At 45.0% G+C, this 7972-nt stretch overlaps 1 protein-coding gene across 1 annotated transcript in view; it reads right to left on the reverse strand.

The window, feature by feature from the left end:
* The window catches only part of C2H1orf116 (chromosome 2 C1orf116 homolog), a 57008-nt gene extending 49323 nt beyond the window's left edge, over positions 1 to 7685 (reverse strand). The window contains exon 1 of the mRNA XM_075335712.1: positions 7402 to 7685. The gene's annotated coding sequence lies outside the window, so the exon portion shown is untranslated. The remainder of the gene's footprint in view (positions 1 to 7401) is intronic.
* Positions 7686 to 7972: the final 287 nt, after the last annotated feature.

The raw sequence follows: 7972 nt of genomic DNA on the forward strand, positions 1-7972 counted from the left end.
TGGAGAAACTGGCTGATGTGATGAGCTTTAGTATCTTTTACTGCCAGTGTCTTGGTAACAATTTCTTTCTTGTCACAAACATATCGAACATTGATGGCAAAATAATTCAGTGAAATGCAGTGACTCTGGGCATCTAGCAAAGGCAATGGGTGAAAAAAAGATAGGACATTCAGACACCGTTTTGTGAGGATCCGTTTTTGTAGTCAAAAACAGATCCTCACAAAGAATGAGCAGGTCAGTTTGTGGCGGATTTCTAATCTGCTTTTGCTATTGAAAGCATTATTTATGAGCTCAAAAACCTTTCATGTGATGCGGTTTTTTAAAAATTCAAACTGCTTGTTCTCACCCACAAAGCTCTCCACAGTGCAGCACCCCCCCCTACATGTCCACCCTCCTCTGTCTATCATCCCACCCGTTCTCTACGCTCTGCAAATGACTTTCGACTAACATCCACACTAATTCGAACCTCCCACTCCCGAATCCAAGACTTCTTCCGAGCTGCACCAAACCTTTGGAACGCTCTACCCCAAGAAGTTAGGACAAATCCAACTTACTCAGCTTCAGACGCTCCCTAAAACGCATCTTTTTAGGGTGGCCTATCACACTCCCTAGCCAAACTAATTTCACCTAATCCTCTACAACTTCTCAGATACATGACCCCACATCAAACTCCATGGCACCCAAATGCATCTCAAGGCTCTGGCCAACTGGTCAGGTAGCCATTATCTATCCTCCATTTCCTTGAGATGGCTGGATTGTCATTGTAAATAAGCACTTGTACCTTGCCCCTTCCCCCCCCATCTCTCATTGTAGATTGTAAGCTCTCACGAGCAGGGTTACCTTTTTTTTTTCCCCCCTTTAAATATTGTATCTTCTATAATTGTTACTTGTTTGTATATGTTTATGTATATGTATATGAGCCTCCTGAATTGTAAAGCGCTGCGGAATATGTTGGCGCTATAGAAATAAAGATTATTATTATTCTCTCGCATGAGAGAATCGAAGAGCAGGTGAGAAGGAGGAGCGATTAAATTTCTCCATTTTCTTAGTTGCCTGTATCTGTGGACATCGCCCTGAACTCAGATGACATCCGAGTGCAGTCCGATGTGTCACACGTACCCATAGACTTGTATGGGTGTGAGTGATCCAAGACACATTGCCAGAAGCAGCATGTTGCCAGTTTTTTTTCTTATGCCGAATTGGCACAAGGAGGGAAAAAAAAAAAAAAAAAAAAAAAAATTAAATTAAATCGCTGATCGGCACTGCTCCATAGTTTAACATTTGGCTGTGTGCTATCCAATAAATCAGAGAGCCGTTGTCCGAGCAAGGCTATGTTCACACAGTGCATCTTTTCTAACCATAGGGATGCAGTATTTTCGGCCCCAAAATAAAGAAAAAAAAAAAAAAAAAAACACCCGCGGCAAAATACGTATGCATTTTTTAAGTCAAATCTATTGACTGGAGGACTCATAAATGGTGAGAAAAAAAAAAAAAAAATAAAGCAAAAACAATTAACATGTTGCATCTTCAAAAACACAGCCAACAAAAGATGCCCAGTGTGGACAGCAAAATAGAAATCTCAGACTTTGCTGGGAGAAGGAAGTGAATGTATTTAGTTGCATCTTTGTGACCTCAAAAATGCACCAAAAGATGCCCTGTGTGAACTTAGCCTTATACGCTGGCTATATGCCAGTGTGAGCTCATCCTAAGACTAGATGTGGCAGATCATTACACTGGATTTGTGACATTTTCACACTATTTACAGGTAGCTCTTTCAAAGCCAAGTCCAGCAATACATTTTTCATGGCCAATCTGTTCCTCCATTACTGAGAAATCAGCGATTGAATCTATATGCAATGAGGCTGAAGAGCTCTTTGTAGATCTGAAGCCTCTGACACTCCTGTGTGACTGACTGATCCTGGGCTTAAGGTCACAGCCCGTATAGAGGTTGCAGTTTCATAGATTTCTGCTTTTTTAATTGTATATGAGGGGGGGGGGGGGGTGTACAATTTCTTATATTTTTAAAGTTTATTGAAGTATTAGGTCCCTTTAAGATATTTCAACTTACAGGTTTGGTGGCTTACATGTAATACAATAGTATTGCAATATATAGTGAAAAAGACATTGCTCCTATAGAGTCCAAACACAGGCTGGGCTTCATGGGAGGAATAAGATAGCAGTGACAGGTTCTTTCAGCAGACTCCCGGCTGCCCTAACAACCCATCGGTTCCCAGCGATTGCTTTGCAGGCATGGGATAAACCCACTGACAAGAAGCCAGTGACAGAACTCACCTGTCAGAGATTGATAGCAGCAATTAAAGTTACAGGTACTTGAAGCACGGACCAGATGCTGTAATTTCAAGAGATGCCAGCTACGCAATTATAGCCGGGTATCTGCAGCATATGGTGCAGGCTTAGCTCCTAAGGCCGGTTTCAGACATCCGCTTTTTGCCGGATGCGGCGCTCTCCCGTACAGTTAATACAGTACAATGACAGCGCTGTAACTTCCTGGGTCACATGCGCCGGTCACATGACAGCATGTGACCGGCGCTTGTTGCGCTGTCATTGTACTGTATTAACTGTACGGGAGAGCGCCGCATCCGGCAAAACGGCAATAAGCCGGATGTGTGAAACCGGCCTAAGCCATACATGGGCACCAGACATAAGAGGTAGTGTTATGTAGGGGAGCAGATAATAATGCATCTATACAAATTTCAATTTATATGTAATTCAATTTAGGCAACTCATCAGAATACAGAAGAGACTAGTGCAAGTCGCAATTGTTGTGTTTTTTGCTTTTTTTTTCCCCCCCACACGAACATTAAAAAGGATTATTCCCCATCTCCAAGATCCTATCCCAATATGTAGTAGGTGTAAATTATAATAGCAAAAACCTCCAGTACAGTTTCTCCTGATATAGCCATCTCTTACCTCAGTGCAGGGTATTGCAGCCTAGTGGTTTCCATGGTTTCCTCCATTCAATGACAGTTTGTTAGTTAATTAGGACCACGAGCAATTAACAGTGAGTGGTTGTAACCATGGACACCTAAGCTGCAATGCCCTGCACATGAGGTAAGAGACATGGCTTTATCAGGAGAACTATACTATATTTCTAATTGGAGATATTTACTAATATTATTACACCAACTACATATTGAGATAGGATCTTGGAGATGGAATAACCCTTTAAGTCATCTAAATAACCTAATTGATTAACAATGATCTTAGTGCTGTTTGTATGAGGTCAGTTTTTACAGGGACAGCACTCCGAACAAAAATAAAGTCTTGTGAACATTCCCAAACATTGTTCCATACACACATCCATTTTAAAGGGAACCTGTAAGGTGCAATATGCACCCAGGACCATGAACAGTTCTGGGTGTATATTACTAAGGCCGGTTACACATATCCGGCTTTTCGCCGGTTTGACGGATGCGGCGCACGCCAGTACAGTGTATACAGTACACTGGCAACGCAACAAGCGCCGGTCACATGCTGTCATGTGACCGGAGCATGTGACCCGGAAGTTGCGGTGCTGCCACTGTACCATAGTGTACTGGCGTGCGCCGCATCCGTCAAACCGGCGAAAAGCCAGATGATATGTGTTCCCGGCCTAATCCCTGCATCTAGTAGCATAGATAAGGATCTTTAGAAAAAGTATTTCTAAAGATCTTTTATCATATGCTAATGAGCGCAGGGACTAGTCGCAAGGGCGTTACTTCCCCTGCCTAGTCTCTCCCCTAAGCATGCTAGCACACCCCTGTGGGCATGCCAACATGCTAAGGATACGCAGCATCAGAGGCATGGTCGATCTCACCGCTCTCTTGTGCCACCGCATCGGACGCTGGATTTCAGCTCAGCGCGCATGATCAGAAGTCCCAGACTTTCAGTCATCTTTACTATGAAGCCGGCTTCAAACACATCCCGGCATCAAACGGGTGTAATGCACATGACCGAAAGTGCCGGGACGTTCTGATGTGCCGAAAACCTGCAGTGGCAAGCTGAGGCGGAGAGCGACTATGTTGCTGATGTGGCGCCCCTGACCTGGTCAGGCACCACTGAGTACTGCACCCATGCTGGGGACAGTACAAGACAGGTAATCCAGAAGGCTGACCGGGGTGTGGTACACAGGCGCATAGCGATCAGGTCTCACACATGTACCTTTGAGAGGACCCCTGGGGATCCCAGGAGGGGGAAAAGCCTTCACCTTCACTGGAATAGTGGAGGGGGCCAAAAGCCTCCATCTCCTCTCAAGGGGTGTGGTAAGAGAGTCTGGTTGCTAGGTGGCGTAGGCAAGAACAGGAGAGGAGGGGCAGTGAGCCAGAGCAGTGTAGAGTTCAGGGAGCTCGAGTGAGGAGCAGATCCCTGGGGCTGTGCAGTCTGACAGCGCCCGCGCAGTGGCTACTGACGGGGGAGAACGGTCAACTAGGAGTGCTACCCGAAATCCATCTTCAGCTAGAGAGAGAGCAACGGAGTGGGAAGTAAGGAGACTGCTAGAGAGTACCAGGCCCAAACGGGCGGCAGATCCCGAAGCGGAGATAGATCCAGCTTTCTTTTGCTAAACCTGCCGGTGTGGGGCTCTCAAAGCCCACGCCACAACACCACAAAAGCCGCAGCCACGTAGCCACAGTTAGGGCCCATAGGTCACAGGAGGCAAGCAGCTGGAGTGGCCTGGTCCAGGCGACAAGCAAACGGCAAACGAAGGGGAGAGAGGCTGCAGCATCTTCCCTGGGTGACCCCCATAGGGACTCAAAGTCGGGGTTACCCCAAACCACCAAGGGCTAAGGAAGGCGAGTTAGTAGTCACCCTCACAAGTCAGCCTGAAGGACACCTGGTTCTCACTTGGTTCATCCCAGCTACGCCCGGGTCACTCACCCTGCCATCAACTGTGAGTAAAAACCCTGAAAGACATTCTGCCTGTATTGAGTCATTCTGCGCCTTGTGGTACTACGCACCTACACAGGGCCCTGGGGCTTGCCTCACTCTCAGGAGGCTATTCCAACTAACTGCACACACCATCAGCCCCAGGCGACCCTCAACCTGCAGTGGCGGCCCCTACTGGCCGCAATACTGAGAGTGGCGTCACGACAAGAAGATCTCCTACCTGTGACCAAGATCCAGCTGAGTGGAGTCCCTGAAGGTAATGCACCGACACAACACCTGTGGGGCTTCACACTGACGTTGTGCATGCATTAGCAGGCTAGCATGCCCACAGGGGCTGACTAGACAAAGGAAACAACACCCTAGGGACTAGTCCCCTCGCTCATTAGCATATCATAAAGGATCTTTAGAAATACTTTTTCTAAAGATTTCTTTATCTATGCTACTAGATACAGGGACAGTTAAGCAGGGATTAGAAATATGCACCCAGAACTGCTCGTGGTGCACCTGACAGGGTCCCTTTAAAAAAAAAAAACCTATCCAAGTATCCAGTTCATGAATTTTCAAGCATGTCCCATTCTCATCCATTTTGCAAATCAGACTTTGCAATTTTTTGGGGAATAGTATCCCACGGATCTGTGAATGATGTTTTTCACTTTGCTCACAACATCATTTAGTTCAGGTTTTCATCATGACATCTGGCATTTTATCAGGAAGGGGGGGGGGGGAAATGCAACACTTCTGCTTTTGGTCATTTCAGCAGAATATTTCATGAAGACAAAAAAAAAAGAAAAAAAAAAAAAAAGCTTCTAATGCAGATGTGAACAGAGCCTTAGCTCTCCTGCTAAGTGCTTAATGGCCTTCTAGCCTGGATCCTCCTACAGTAAATATGCTCAGTGCTAAGCCCAGCAATGTACTGAATATGAAGAAGAGTGCCACAAGTGACGTGGCCGGTGTACAGGCATATGGTAAATAGAAAAGTGCTGACTGTTTTCTATAGACAGTGAACCTTTAGCAAACCTAATCCCTATAATAAGCGCGTTCCCATACCTGCTGATGAGAATACAATATCAAGACAATGAGTAAAAGCATTCATCATGTACGAGGCAAGGACAGAAAAGAAAATAGTAAATTATGGCTCATCTCAGCCAAAGTATGTCATGCTCATTACATTTTTGATGGCTGAAAAAGACACTTTGATACAGTATATACATATTAAGGTAACAGGTAACGCAGCGGCTCCTCATATAATTACCTAGCAGTCATGGACTATAGTTATAAATAAAGAGGGCGATCAAGTTTCGAGAGAACGTGTTTCGGATTATAAAGTCACCTGTCCGTGGGTACGTGGTTTAATGAACGATAAGGATCTACAGGGCCCGCCTTATTTGTCTTATTGCCAGATAGTTACGCAAGATGTGCCTGAAGGTTTCTAAATCATTCCTTCATACAACATTCCATAATTTAATAGAATGGGTGTATCCCTGCCAGAATACGTCAGAGGACCACAATGACGATCATAGCCTAAAAGTGTTCCACTCACTTCCAAAACAAAAACCATTGTTATTGCTTTAAGACTGGTGGTAACGGATGATACAGTGACCCTAAAATATATAAACATTGGCGCACACTAGAAAAAAAATAATACTGTAATATTTACATATAGGACATAGAAATGTTATGACTGGAGACATTAGCTGGGGACAATTTTAGGAATTTTCTTATCAGTAAGGGATCAGTTTCCCGTACCTATTATCATTTATGGGGCTATTCACAGGTCTATCTTGTACCCATTATCATTTATGGGGCTGGTCACACATCCACGTATTCTCGAGGATCATTTACTCCGCACAATACCACAGAAAATTGTCGAATTTAGAGCAGAGTCTCAGATCAAACTCACCAATGCAAGACTAAGCCCGCGAGGAAACCTAGAAATCGGATGACGTCCGTGTCGTCCGTTTTTTCACACTCTGATATGAGAAGGTTGAGAAACCGCTCAGTCATTTCTTCATCTGATTAAAACAGACTATAAAAACTGACCCTGACCAAACTCCGATGAACTTCAGCCATTTTTTTTGCATACGAGAAAGTTCACCAACGTCTGAACGAGCCCCAATCCATTATTTTGACCACTACAAGGAGCCCTTCTCAGCTGAGATGACTTCTTACAGGGAACAATAGAATTACCTTCGTCTGATCAGAAAACACAAAGGGCAGACTTTCGGATTTGTACAGGAATTGGTATCAGGTTTTGACATGGTCAGAGATCTTACCTAAAAGTCGTCTCCAGCACACACAGGGTTAATCCAGCCACTGCCGGCTCTAAGACACAAGGATATTTGTTTGCTTCCTTCCAGCAGAGGAATAAAATGCTGAGAAACTGTATTTTCACTTCTCAGAACTGACTTTTGCTCAGAAATGAAGCAATCCGGGGTCGGACATATTGGGAAGGAGTTTCCACGCTCTCCAGTACATTATGTATATAGGTTAGGTAGAAAGGGTTACTGATTAACTTACCCCTGCCAGAATCCGGACACGGGATCCACAGGAGAAGAAATCCTTTCCTACAACTCCCAGGCTTCTTTCTGAGTTCTTCCTAAATCAAGAGCACAGGTTAAAGCTCACCTGTCTGTCCCTCCCTCCACAGCCTGCTGCCTGCTCATGGAAGGGGCGGACAGACAGACTGCTGCAGCCAATCACCCCAGCCTGGACCTCTGCATGTGCAGGTACACAGGAATGCTGCAGGGAGTTAACCCATTGCAGCCCACATCCAGTGTCAGTGACATGGCTGTTTAATAGGCTGTTAAAGGTCCTTGTTTAAATAAGTACAAGTTGTGATTACACAATATGTGTACAGTGGACTCCCCCCAAGTCTAATAAAGACGTCTCCTCCCACCACACCCACAAGTACAGTACATAGAGTACATCAAGTCAGGTTATAGGAACGCTAATGTGAACTTCACCGTCTACCATCAAAGTAGCATATTTCAGAGAGCATTTCCTTCTGAGTGAAAGTTACCATAAGATTAGATATATGTTGAGAGCAGTGATGAGTGAGCACTACCACGCTCGTGTGCTCGGTCCTCGT

This window comes from Anomaloglossus baeobatrachus, chromosome 2, assembly GCF_048569485.1.
Source record: "Anomaloglossus baeobatrachus isolate aAnoBae1 chromosome 2, aAnoBae1.hap1, whole genome shotgun sequence".
NCBI lineage: Eukaryota > Metazoa > Chordata > Amphibia > Anura > Aromobatidae > Anomaloglossus > Anomaloglossus baeobatrachus.